At 40.5% G+C, this 14752-nt stretch overlaps 1 protein-coding gene across 4 annotated transcripts in view; it reads right to left on the bottom strand.

Moving 5' to 3' along the window:
- EPB41L4A (erythrocyte membrane protein band 4.1 like 4A) overlaps positions 1 to 14752 on the bottom strand; it is a 297461-nt gene that overhangs the window by 118382 nt on the left and 164327 nt on the right. The gene's annotated exons all lie outside the window — the stretch shown is intronic.

Raw genomic sequence — 14752 nt, 5'->3', positions numbered from 1 at the left:
AAGGACACACTCAATAAGCTATGTGTTCCCTACCGAGTCTAAAATCATGGATACAGGACAGAAAGGTCATTATAATTCCATCAGCCCTCGCTGCCCATTACCTGAGGCTTTGCTCATTCCATCTGCTGAAAGAAAACCTTTTATAATAACAGTGCCACATATAATAATAACTGAAGACTTAAAAAATGAGGTTAGTACCATTTTTACCTCCATTTTGCAGATGAACAAGTTAACAGACAAAAAGAGATGAAAAAAATTTGTCCAAGATCTCACAATTAGTTATGTAGCAGAACTAGAACTGGAACCCAGTAGCAATTATGACCCAGAACTCTCTAAATCAGGATGTTATGCAACCGTTAAGGTTTTCCCCTTCCCCTTCCATTCAGGCTTTCTGCCAGTGGGTGACGGATGTGAAAGGTTTATGAACCAATACAATGAACAGTCAATGCCATCCTCAGTCACCACCATTCACTTTCTCTCTCACTTTAGGCTGTCTTTTGTGATTTCTCTATTTACAAGGTGATTCCTGCTGTCATTGGAAAGGAACAAGAGAAAGCACAGGAAATTAACTATAAAAGTCAGTTGTCGTAAGTATTTCTTTACCAAATGCTCACAATAAAGTTTTTAGTGAGAGAATTTTAAATGCTACTCTGATAATTTCTAGAAGTTCAATTCAGTTGCTCAGTCATGTCCAACTCTTTGCATCCCCATGGACTGCAGCATGCCATGCCTCCCTGTCCATCATGAACTCCCAGAGATTACTCAAACTCATGTCCATTGGGTTGGTGATGCCATCCAACTATCTCACCCTCTGTCGTCCCCTTCTCTTCCTGCCTTCAATCTTCCCAGCATCAGGATCTTTTCAAATGATTCAGTTCTTCACATCAGGTGGCCAAAGTATTGGAGTTTTAGCTTCAGCATCAGTCCTTCCAATGAATATTCAGGACTGATTTCCTTTAAGATGGACTGGTTGGATCTCCTTGCAGTCCAAGGGACTCTCAAGAGTCTTCTCCAACACCACAGTTCAAAAGCATCAATTCTTCAGTGCTCAGCTTTCTTTATAGTGCAACTCTCACATCCATACATGACTACTAGAAACACCATAGCTTTGTCTAGACGGATCTTTGTTGGCAAAGTAATGTCTCTGCTTTTTAATATGCTGTCTAGGTTGGTCATAGCTTTTCTTTCAAGGAGCAAGCATCTTTTAATTTCATGGATGAAGTAACCATCTGCAGTGATTCTGGAGCTCAAAAAAATAAAGTGTGCCACTGTTTCCACTGTTTCCCCATCTATTCGCCATGAAGTGATGGGACCAGATGCCATGATCTTCGTTTTCTGAATGTTGAGCTTTAAGCCAACTTTTTCACTCTCCTCTTTCACTTTCATCAAGAGACTCTTTAGTGCTTCTTCACTTTGTGCCATAAGGGTGGTGTCATCTGCATATCTGAGGTTATTGATATTTCTCCCAGCAATCTTGATTCCAGCTTGTGCTTCATCCAGCCCAGTGTTTCTCATGATGTACTCTGCATAGAAGTTAAATAAGCAGGGTGACAATATACAGCCTTGACGTACTCCTTTCCCTATTTGGAACCAGTCTGCTATTCCATGTATGGTTCTAAACTGTTGCTTCCTGACCTGCATACAGATTTCTCAGAAGGCAAGTCAGGTGGTCTGATATTTCCATTTCTTTGAGAATTTTCCACATTTTGTTGTGTTCCACACAGTCAAAGGCTTTGGCATAGTCAATAAAGCAGAAATAGATGTTTTTCTGGAACTCTTGCTTTTTCGATGATCCAGCGATATTGGCAATTTAATCTCTGGTTCCTCTGCCTTTTCTAAAACCAGCTTGAATACCTGAAGTTCACGGTTCATGTATTGTTGAAGCCTGGCTTGGAGAATTTTGAGCATTATTTTACTAGTATGTGAGATGAGTGCAATTGTGCACTAGTTTGAGCATTCTTTGGCATTGCCTTTCTTTGGGACTGGAATGAAAACTGACCTTTTCCAGTCCTGTGGCCACTGCTGAGTTTTCCAAATTTGCTGGTACATTGAGTGCATCACTTTCACAGCATCATCTTTTAGAATTTCAAATAGCTCAGCTGGAATTCCATCACCTCCACTAGCTTTGTTCGTAGTGATGCTTCCTAAGGCCCACCTGACTTCCCATTCCAGGATGTCTGGTTCTAGGTGAGTGATCACAACATCATGATTATCTGGTTCATGAAGATCCTTTTTGTATAGTTCTTCTGTGTTCTTGCCACCTCTTCTTAATATCTTCTGCTTCTGTTAGGTCCATACCATTTCTGTCCTTTATTGTGCCCATCTTTGCATGAAATGTTCCCTTGGTATCTCTCATTTTCTTGAAGAGATGTCTAGTCTTTCCCATTCTATTGTTTTCCTGTTTCTTTGCATTGATCACTGAGGAAGGCTTTCTTATCTCTCCTTGCTATTCTTTGAAACTCTGCATTCAAATTGGTTTATCTTTCCTTTTCTCCTTTGCCTTTAATTTCTCTTCTTTTCACAGCTCTTTGTAAGGCCTCCTGAGACAACCATTTTGCCTTTTTGCATTGTTTTTCTTGGAGGTGGTCTTGATCCCTGTCTCCTGTACAAATATCATGAACCTCAGTCCATAGTTCTTCAGGCACTCTGTTTATCAGATCTAATCCCTTGAATCTATTTCTCACTTCCACTGCATAATTGTAAAGGATTTGATCAAATTTGTACCCACAGGCTTAAGTGAAAATCTGCTCAACACCCTGCAGTTTCCCCACCATAGTTCTCAGTAATGGAAACCGAGAACAATGTGTAACCCATGGCACCCACATTCAATCACAAAATCTGTTTTCTGGGGTCTATACACTTTTCACCATCTCCTAGTCTGGGTAACTAACCAGAACATTTCTAAAACTTTCACAACCCTGTCACTAATCATACTTATCTCTCTTACAAACAAGAAGTAAATGGGATAATGTTACTCCCTTGATTTACAAAAAAAAAAAAAAAAACAAATAAAACAAAACAAACAAAACTTAAGAGACTTCCCTATGCCTTCAGGATAAAGTTCAAGATCCCTAAGATAGATTGTAAGACTTTTGCTTACTTCTTGAGCCAAATCTCTTGCCATTAACTAATGACTACCCCCACTCCCTAACTTGCAATCACTTTTCCAGCCCTACTTAAACACTTTCCATTCCCTGAATGCTCATCTTAAGCATCAAATCCACTTTGTTATAATCATCTGGGTTCCTCTTGAAGAGGAGAAAAGCAGAGTAAAGTAACATTAGCAGAACTAAAATGCAAAAATATAAAGATATTTAACCAGGATTACTATAGATTACTGGAAACTTGTGTTAGCTTCACTCCCTTCCTCAATTGCTAACTTGGAATCTCTTTTCCCGAGGTGGTTTTTTTTTGTTTTGTTTTTTTGAGTAAATGGGTCATAGATGCATATTTTTCTTGCTCTACTAAGACTTTTACAATATTTGATTGAACAGTAAACATCTTTTGCCAAATAAATTGAGGGGCCTAATTCTATAGACTTTGCTTCAGAGAGAAATGGAAAGAGAACCAAAGAGATGAGAAAACAAAGAGCTTAAACAGAGCAGAAAAACAAGCAGATAAAAAGGAGAAGAAACCAGATTCCACCAATGACTATATTTCTAGTATCTCAGGCTTAGCACACAAGTACTCAGTAAATACCTGTTGACTTGATGGATATAAGAATGAACAGAAAGACAGATGGATGAATATGGGGACAAATTAGCATCCTTTGTTGTCTCTGAAGGACTTCCCTGGTGGCTCAGATGGTAAAGTGGCTGTCTACAATGCGGGAGACCCGGGTTCAATCCCTGGGTTGGGAAGATCCCCTGGAGAAGGAAATGGCAACCCACTCCAGTACTATTGCCTGGAAAATCCCATGGACAGAGGAGCCTGGCAGGCTACAGTCCATGGGGTCACAAAGTTGTCTCTGAGAAATTTATGGAAAAAAAAAAAAGGAAAAAAAAGGACATCTATTCAAATTTCCCTGGATAGCTTGCCTTTTAAAGATACTGGAGACCTTTAAACCATTTTACTTTTTTAAAATTCACTAAAATCAAAGAAGACAAGTAAACTCTTTTTAACTAATAATTTCATTAATCTCTATCATAGCAAGCATCATATTAGTTTTATATAAGAGAAATCTCTGACACAGCAAAATCATATTTTTACATGTTAAACACTTTATTTTATCTCAAGGCTTATTTTTAATATACATAACTAATTTTGTCCATTTATGAGACTTAGTGTACAATATAATATTTTATTTTATTTAAAGTATCTGCCTGCAGTGCAGGAGACCTGGGTTCGATCCCTGGGGTGGGAAGATCCCCTGGAGAAGGAAAAGGCTACCCACTCCAGTATTCTGGCCTGGAGAATTCCATGGACTGTATGTATAGTCCATGGGGTCACAAAGAGTCAGACACCGACTTTCTCTTTCACTTCACTTTCTTTATTTAAATTACAGATTTAGAGTTGATAGGTCTTCCCTTCTACATCATTCCATTAAGGCTATGATTGGATGTTTGAGTCCTTGTTTATCTCTGGTTTTAAGGAGATAAATCCCATTTTGCCTAGGACAGTTTTAGCTTAAGCCTGTTATAAATTCTCCATTATTAAGAACTTTTCTCATCATGCTCCAAGTGTTAGGGTTTGAACAGCAAATTATATGATGACCCAAGTTATATTATACCCTTACTCGAAAAAAATAATGCTGATCCAGAACATAGTCTGGTACAAAGCAATATCTGCATAAAACAGTTACTTGTTATCTTTTAATATAAATCACTGTACTAGTGTATATGGAGAAGGAAATGGCAACCCACTGCAGTACTCTTGCCTGGAAAATTCCATGGACTGAGGAGACTGGCAGGCTACAGTCCATGGGGTTGCAGAGAGTCAGACCCGACTGAGCGACTTCACTTCACTAGTGTATATGCGCTGTCACCCCAGTGAGATTAAGAGCCCCAGGAGTGGGGGGTCCTCCATCTTTCACCCCAGCCTCCCTCATCACAAAAGTACAACCAGTACAACACAAGAGGAGGACTTGAAATAGTGGCATCACAGTTTTCTGTTTATGTGATGTTCACAGAAAAGAGCTGACTTGACACCCCGGACGTACAAGCTGCTAAGGACCATCGATGATTCAGCAAGTGCCAGGGATGAGAAGAACAGGCAAAGGAGACTTGCTTAAAGAAGAGGCAGAGAGAAACCGTTCTTTCAGGAGCCCAAACAGGAGGTTCTGAGGCCAAAGACAACCAAAAATGCTTGAAGAATACCAATGCAGCTTGAAGCATACCTTCCCATGACTTAAGACCCTGGCTGAGTAAACTGAAAGATGTGGGGACAAGTAGAAGCTTGATTTCTGGTGCCAGCTGAATGTGACACCAGGAAACCTGAGAGAAGAGGTTGCCTGCCTACACAGGAGGAGTGTTCTCTGAATCCAACAGAGAAGCCTAATCATTGGGATAAAACAATGTGCTGGACAGAGGGGAATGTTTAAATAACAACATAATAGTAAACATGAGGGGGAGGGGGAAACAGCATGCATGGCTTAAGAAAAAGAAAAACAGGAGACTCACCCACTGACTATCAAGGGAATATGGCAAAGACTGGGAATAACATTTCTGCAGCTTACAACTGATGATAAAAATACAAGAGCAAAGAGTTGTAATATCACCTTATATTTGGATAGTCTTTTAAAGGTCACAAATTTCTTCTGCATCCATACTGGAATGTGATCCATGCCTCAAATCTAATGTGTTGAGGATCATTATCTTCACTTAGAAGGAGACAGGGACCCCGGAAGTGAATGTTTAACTGAAGGTCACTCAACCCATAAAGAAGCTAAAACACACTAGCCTTCACAAAGAGAAGAATATGGATTACCAGATATAATAATAATAATAAACTGACAAGCTTAATGTCAATCTCTCACAAAGTACAATAAAATATTAAAAAACAAACGCTTATTTTTGGAAGCTATTCATCATGAACAAGTTATTTGGAACTAACATGATTCTCTTTTTTAGGAAGAGTTAAAATTTCAATGGCAACAAGATCAGTGTCTCAGTCGTGTCTTTGTGACCCTATGGACTGTAACCCACCAGGCTAGTCTGTCAATGGGATTTTCCAGTTAAGAATACCAGAGTGGGTTGAGATTTCCTTCTCCAGGGGATCTTCCCCAACCAGGGATCGAACCCACATCTCCTGAGTCTCCTGCATTGAAGGTGGATTCTTTACCACTGAGCCACAGGGGGAAGCCACAAGGTTTGTCAGCAAAGCAACAGGCAGACTCCTTCACTCACTCATTCTCTGTCTTTTCTCTCCAGAGGACTGAAACCACAGCTCTCTCGGTCACTACTAAATTTCATGGGTCCTCAGTGCACTGGACAACAATGCCCCACATATTATTCAACGAAGGGTGACTCAGTGAGGGAATTCTGTCTTGATGTGCAAATTCAAGAAATGCAGGCTAGAGGATAGTAGTAGGATGCTCTGATTAATGGATTGACTTAACCTGGAAGATCTATCTTCAGGGCTCCAAGATGGTCTTTTCCTCCCTAATTTGTGTGTATGCGGGGCGGGGTGGTGGTGGGGGTGGGGGGCGGGTGCCGTGGCGCTGGGTCTTCACTGCTGTGTGTGGGCTTTCTCTAGTTCCAGCAAATAGGAACTACTCTTGGTTCCAGTGTGAGGGTTTCTATCGTGATGGCTTCTCTTGCTGCTGAGCACAGGATCTAGGCAGGTGAGCTCAGTGGTGGCGGCTCAAGGGCCCTAGCTGCATGTGGGCTCCTCAGCTGTGGTGCACGGGCTTAGCTGCCCTGCCACTAGTGGGATCGTCCCAGACCAGGAATGGAACCTTTGTTCCCTGCACTGGCAGGCAGATTCTTATTCACTGTACCACCAGGGAAGTCCTCTTCCCTAATTTTTAATCAGTAATTTAAACTCATAAGATAATTCATTTTATCTACTCTTACCATCTACTGAACACTTACATTTTTACACAGGTGGCGTGGTGGTAAAAGAATCTACCTACTAATGCAGGAGACTCAAAAGACGAGGGTTCCATCACTAGGTCAGAAAGATCCCCTGGAATCAGTTCGGGTCAGTTCAGTCACTCAGTCATATCCAACTCTTTGCAACCCCATGGTCTGCAGGATGCCACACCTCCTTGTCCATCACCAACTCCCAGAGATTACTCAAACTCATGTCCATTGGGTCGGTGATGCCATCCAACCATCTCACCCTCTGTTGTCCCCTTCTCCTCCTGCCTTCAATCTTTCCCAGCATCAGGATCTTTTCAAATGAGTCAGTTCTTTGCATCAGGTGGCCAAAGTATTGGAGTTTCAGCTTCAGCATCAGTCCTTCCAATGTATATTCAGGACTGATTTCCTTTAGGATGGACTGGTTGGATCTCCTTGCAGTCCAAGGGACTCTCGAGAGTCTTCTCCAACACCACAGTTCAAAAGCATCAATTCTTTGATGCTCAGCTTTCTTTATGGGCCAACCCTCACATCCATACATGATTACTGGAAAAACCATAGCTTTGACTAGACAGGCCTTTGTTGGCCAAGTAATGTTTCTGCTTTTTAATATGCTGACTAGGTTGGTCATAGCTTTTCTTCCAAGGAGCAAGCATCTTTTAATTTCATGGCTGCAGTCACCATCTGCAGTGATTTTAGAACCCAAGAAAATAAAGCCTCTTACTATTTCCATTGTTTCCCCATCTATTTGCCATGAAGTGATGGGACTGGATGCCATGATCTTAGTTATCTGAATGTTGAGTTTTAAGGCAGCCTTTCATTCTCCTCTTTCACCTTCATCAAGAGGCTCTTTAGTTCTTCTTTACTTTCTGCCCTAAGGGTGGTGTCATCTGAGGTTATTGATACTTCACCCCTGGAATAGGAAATGAAATTCCCTCCAGTATTCTTGCTTGAAAAATCCCATGGACAAGGGAGCCTGCTGGGCTACAGTCCATGGGGTCACAAAGAGTAAGACACAATTGAGTGAGTAAACACACACACACACACACACGTTTGCTTGTAATATCTAATATATTCTTCCTGTCATCTTTTTGAAGAAATACAATAATGCCATTTTACAGACGAGAAAACTGAGACTTTAAACGGTTATGTAATCTTCTCAAGTTAACATAACCAGTGAATGGCAGAGTAAGGCTGCAAAACCCAACCTGACCCCACAGCCTGCCTTAACAAATATGTGCATTATGCTGATAAAATCTGCAGAAAATACAGAGCTATGAATGATACATACTACATGGAAGTTTGTTATAATATTTTGAATCAGAATTGAAAATAAGTTTAACAGATGCCATGAGGACACGAAGTATTTAAAGAACTGAAAAAGACAAAGAGTTTAGATCTATTGTGCATAAACCTAGAAAGAATACCTAGTGCTGACGACAGAGGTCCCAGAGACCTTTTATTTCTTTTTGAACTTCCTACTGCTTTGTGAAGCAGTAAGGTTTCCTCTCTTAAAAATGTTTAAGAAGAAGCTGGCTGACAATTCAGGAACATTTTATAAAAATGAAATGTAGGATATATGACCTCAGAATCCCCCAACTTCATTTAATATCAGAAAACATTTTAGAGCAAATAGTAGGTACTCCAAGTTGAAGCGATTCTATTAACTTATATTTTTCATAGTCTGGAACCTTATTTTTTAATGTATCTCACTTACCTAAAAAAAATTTCCCTCTAAATACAATGTCCTTCTGGAATACTTCATCTAATATGATCATTTATGTACTTAATGCAGCACTACCTATAATTTTAAAATGAAACAAGCTGGACAGCCATCCACAAGGGGAGGAGTATAACAAATGGGTTAGATGGTGAAAGAGGTCTGTAACAATATGTACGAAATTGTGTGATTTTCAAAAGATCTATATATACAAAGAATAAGTAAAAGTGTGTTTACTATAGCTATTTTTCATATACAAATTGCAAAGTATATATACAAGATAGATAAACAACAAAGACCTACTGTATAGCATAGGGAAATACGTTCAGTATCTTGTAATAATCTATAACAGAAGACAGTCTGAAAAAGAATATACGCATATACACATTTGTATGTATGCATATATAAATGAACCACTTCACCATACATCTGAAACACTGTAAATCAACTACACTTTCAGTTTTAAAAATTAAATTAAATTTTTAAAAAAAGAAACAGAAGAGAGAAAGTGAAGAAATAAAAACTAAAAAACCTAAGAGCCAATACAGAGTAGGCTGAAACAATTTTCCAAAGAACTGAAGCAAGATAAAAATTCAAGGTGAAAATGCAGACAGAAGTATGCTTTTATTTTGGGGGATTTTGTCTTTTGGTTTCCTTTTTGCTTTTGCCAAAATTATCTTGTGTAATTGACTCCCTTTTTAAGGTCTATTATGCCTAACCATTTAAGTTAACATATTCATGCAAATCAGTGATTTTATCTTTAGGATATACTAAGAGGGAGTATATTGGAGAAGGAAATGGCAACCTATTCCAGTATTTTTGCCTGGAGAATCCCATGGACAGAGGAGCCTGGTGGGCCACAGACCATAGGGTCACAAATAGTCAGACGTGACTTAGTAACTAAACAACAAGAATATATAATAGTAGCACATTAAATGCATATTTAACTTACCTAAATTTGACTGTATGTTTTTTCACAATAAAACCAAATTATCATAGATCATGGCCACTAACTGTAAGCTAACTATATCACCTGGTTATTACAAGATCTGGTCTAAAACTTGAAAGAAAAAAGGTTGCATTCAATATATTGTGGGGTTGTACATTACAAACAAATCCATGTATTCTGCTAATGAGCCATTAGAAGATTCTGAAAGGAAATTTCTATGCATCATCAGTATTTGTATGAACAGATATGAAGGAATGCATTATTAGAAAACACTACTCTTTTTCTCCCTTAATACTAAATCAAGCACTCTTTTGGACTCTAACCCTCACTTAAGATGTAACTAACTGAACTGTCAGAGAAAAGAGAGAAGAAAATAGTAGTGCTAGCATTTATTACCCACTGAACTGTGAGCCAACACAACCAACTTAAAAGAGCTTCACATACATTATTCCATTTAATGCTTATAAAAACCTTACAAGACAGGTGGTGGAGGTGGTGGTTTAGATGCTATGTCATGGCGGAGTCTTGTGACCCCGTGGACCTTAGCCCAGCAGGCTCCTCTATTCATGGGATTTCCCAGACAAGAATATTGGAATGGGTTGCCATTTCCTCCTCCAGGGGATCTTCCCCACCCAGGGACTGAACACGAGTCTGCTGCATTGGCAGGCGGATTCTTTACCTCTGAGCCACCAGGAAAGCATGAGGCAGGTACAGTTCCAATATTATAAGTAAGGAAACGGAGGCACAGAGAAGTTACTGATAACATCAAAATGAAGAACTTCCCTTGTATTTTCATAAAATGTTGTGCCCTGTAATTCCCTGATCACTTACAGATACAAATGTGCTTCTATATCACTTGGACTCAGGTTCCCCAGAAACCTCAACTTAGAAATGACTCTTGACTGCAAAGACTATTCATGAAACTCCAGTGTAAATAGGACCCTCACCTGAGCCTCTCCCCAGCACAGTGTCCCTTCTCCCATAGAGGTCTGCTCAGAGAAAGCCTAGACGCAGTCCTGCCTTTCCAAGCGCTCACTAGCAATGTAGCGATGGAAGACTGGAAAGCAGATGTCAGCACAGTTCTGCAAACGAGGCCTAATTACAATACTTCAGAGCAGAACAGCAGAGGTCCCATAGCTGACCTTCTATCTTTTCTGTGTTGCTGCTGCTGTTGCTAAGTCGCTTCAGTCATGTCCGACTCTGTGAGACCCCATAGACCTACCAGGCTCCCCCGTCCTTGGGATTCTCCAGGCAAGAACACTGGAATGGGTTGCCATTTCCTTCTCCAGTGCATGAAAGTGAAAAGTGAAAGTGAAAGCGCTCAGTCGTGTCCAAAAGTGAGACAAATCAAGACAAAAGGAAGTGGAAGGAATAAGACTTCTAAGGAAAAAGATAAAGGATGGAACAGAAACAAAACCATAGACTGTCTTCGTTACCAAAGGTATGATTTCCAGTTCTTTGAACAACGCATTGGGTTCTACTCAAGCCACGCATGGGTTCATTAGAAAACTGACCATTTAAAGGCAAGTTAGGGAAACGCTTCTGTTTCTGCTACCACATGTAGGAAGGTCAGGCTTCCCAGGTGGCTCAGTGGGTAAAGAATTCGCCTACAATGCAGGAGATGCGAGTTTGAGTCCTGTGTCAGGATGATCCCCTGGAGGAGGGCACAGCAACCCACTCCAGAATTCTTGCCTGGAAAATCCCATGGACAGAGAAATCTGGTGGGCTACAGTCCACGAGGTCACAGAGAGTCAGACTCAACTGAAACGACTGAGCACACACGAATGCACACAGGCAGGTCATTAGTGGAATAAGTAAAAACAGAATGCTATTGTCTGCTCTTCATAAGCCAGTTTCAAATGTTGGCATGGACCGTTTTAACAATATAACCAATACCAATCAGAAAGTTTGCCTTAATTGAAATAAGATACTCAATGACAAAGGTGAAGTAATACATTATAAAATACTGGGTTTTCTCTCTCCCTTAATACTAAAAGCAATTATCTTTTCATTTTCCATAGAGATGAATGAAATCTCTGAAGAGATAATATTTAAGCTACAATAATTAAAGAGAAGTAAGTAGTTCTTCAAGTTTATATTTACATATGCAAGCTCAGCATCAAAATATCTTCCCTACATAAATGAATTTAAAACAAAACAGAAACATACACAGAAAACAGACTTGTGGTTGCCAAGGGGGAATAAGGGCAGAGAGGGGTGGATTGGGGGTTTGGGATTAGCAGACGCAAACTATTACGTACATTACAGTATGGAAACACAGTAAGGCCCTACTCATTGTTTAGTACACAGGTATAGCACCTTTTAGAACTAACACCCAAAAAAGATGTCCTTTTCATTATAGGGGACTGGAACGCAAAAGTAGGAAGTCAAGAAACACTTGGAGTAACAGGCAAATTTGGCCTTGGAATATGGAATGAAGCAGGGAAAAGACTAATAGCGTTTTGCCAAGAAAATGCACTGGTCATAACAAACACCCTCTTCCAACAACACAAGAGAAGACTCTACACATGGACATCACCAGATGGTCAACACCGATTTCAGACTGATTATATTCTTTGTAGCCAAAGATGAAGAAGCTCTATACAGTCAGCAAAAACAAGACCAGGAGCTGACTGTGGCTCGGACCATGAACTCCTTATTGCCAAATTCAGACTTAAATTGATGAAAGTAGGGAAAACCACTAGACCATTCAGGTATGACCTAAATCAAATGCCTTATGATTATACAGTGGAAGTGAGAAATAGATTTAAGGGCCTAGATCTGATAGATAGAGTGCCTGATGAACTATGGAATGAGGTTCGTGACACTGTACAGGAGACAGGGATGAAGACCATCCCCATGGAAAAGAAATGCAAAAAAGCAAAATGGCTGTCTGGGGAGGCCTTACAAATAGCTGTGAAAAGAAGAGAAGTGAAAAGCAAAGGAGAAAAGGAAAGATATAAACATCTGAATGCAGAGTTCCAAAGAATAGCAAGAAGAGATAAGAAAGCCTTCTTCAGCGATCAATGCAAAGAATAGAGGAAAACAACAGAATGGGAAAGACTAGAGATCTCTTCAAGAAAATCAGAGATACCAAAGGAACATTTCATGCAAAGATGGGCTTGAAAAAGGACAGAAATGGTATGGACCTAACAGAAGCAGAAGATATTAAGAAGAAGTAGCAAGAATACACAAAAGAACTGTACAAAAAAGATCTTCACGACCCAGATAATCACGATGGTGTGATCACTGACCTAGAGCCAGACATCCTGGAATGTGAAGTCAAGTGGGCCTTAGAAAGCATCACTACGAACAAAGCTAGTGGAGGTGATAGAATTCCAGTTGAGCTATTCCAAATCCTGAAAGATGATGCTGTGAAAGTGCTGCACTCAATATGCCAGCAAAGTTGGAAAACTCAGCAGTGGCCACAGGACTGGAAAAGGTCAGTTTTCATTCCACTTGCAAAGAAAGGCAATGCCAAAGAACGCTCAAACGACCGCACAAATGCACTCATCTCACACGCTAGTAAAGTAATGCGTGTTCTCCAAAATTCTCCAAGCCAGGCTTCAGCAATATGTGAACCGTGAACTTCCTGATGTTCAAGCTGGTTTTAGAAAAGGCAGAGGAACCAGAGATCAAATTGCCAACATCCGCTGGATCATCGAAAAAGCAAGAGAGTTCCAGAGAAACATCTATTTCTGCTTTATTGACTATGCCAAAGCCTTTGACTGTGTGGATCACAATAAACTGTGGAAAATTCTGAAAGAGATGGGAATACCAGACCACCTGATCTGCCTCTTGAGAAATTTGTATGCAGGTCAGGAAGCAACAATTAGAACTGGACATGGAACAACAGACTGGTTCCAAATAGGAAAAGGAGTACGTCAAGGCTGTATAGTGTCACCCTGCTTATTTAACTTATATGCAGAGTACATCCTAAGAAACGCTGGACTGGAAGAAACACAAGCTGGAATCAAGATTGCCGGGAGAAATATCAATAACTTCAGATATGCAGATGACACCACCCTTATGGCAGAAAGTGAAGAGGAACTAAAAAGCCTCTTGATGAAAGTGAAAGTGGAGAGTGAAAAAGTTGGCTTAAAGCTCAACATTCAGAAAACAAAGATCATGGCATCTGTTCCCATCACTTCATGGCAAACAGATGGGGAAACAGTGGAAACAGTGTCAGACTTTATTTTTTTGGGCTCCCAAATCACAGCAGATGGTGACTGCAGCCATGAAATTAACAGACACTTACTCCTTGGAAGGAAAGTTATGACCAACCTAGATAGCATATTCAAAAGCAGAGACATTACTTTGTCAACAAAGGTTCGTCTAGTCAAGGCTATGGTTTTTCCTGTGGTCATGTATGGATGTGAGAGCTGGACTGTGAAGAAGGCTGAGCACTGAAGAATTGATGCTTTTGAACTGTGGTGTTGGAGAAGACTGTTGAGGGTCCCTTGGACTGCAAGGAGATCCAACCAGTCCATTCTGAAGGAGATCAGCCCTGGGATTTCTTTGGAAATAATGATGCTGAAGCTGAAACTCCAGTACTTTGGCCACCTCATGCGAAGAGCTGACTCACTGGAAAAGACTCTGATGCGGGGAAGGATTGGGGCCTGGAGGAGAAGGGGACGACAGAGGATGAGATGGCTGGATGGCATCACTGACTCGATGGACGTGAGTCTGAGTGAACTCCGGGAGTTGGTGACAGACAGGGAGGCCTGGCGTGCTGCAATTCATGGGGTCGCTAAGGGTCGGAGACAACTGAGCAACTGATCTGATCTGATAGCACAGGGAGCTATATTCAACATCCTGTAATAAACTATGTGGAAAAGAATATGAAAAAGAATATAAACGTACATGTATAATTGAATCATGGCTTCCCAGGTGATGCTAGTGATATATAGCCAGTAAATATTGCCAATGCAAGAGACATAATAGATGTGTATTCAATCCCTGGGTTGGTAAGATCCCCTGGAGGAAACAATGGCACCCACTCCAGTATTCTTGCCTGGGAAATCCCATGGACAGAGGAGCCTGGTGGGCTACAGCCCATGAGGC

The sequence above is a fragment of the Bos mutus genome, chromosome 10 (genome assembly GCF_027580195.1).
Source record: "Bos mutus isolate GX-2022 chromosome 10, NWIPB_WYAK_1.1, whole genome shotgun sequence".
Lineage (NCBI taxonomy): Eukaryota > Metazoa > Chordata > Mammalia > Artiodactyla > Bovidae > Bos > Bos mutus.
This window is presented reverse-complemented; position numbering and strand designations above follow the sequence as displayed.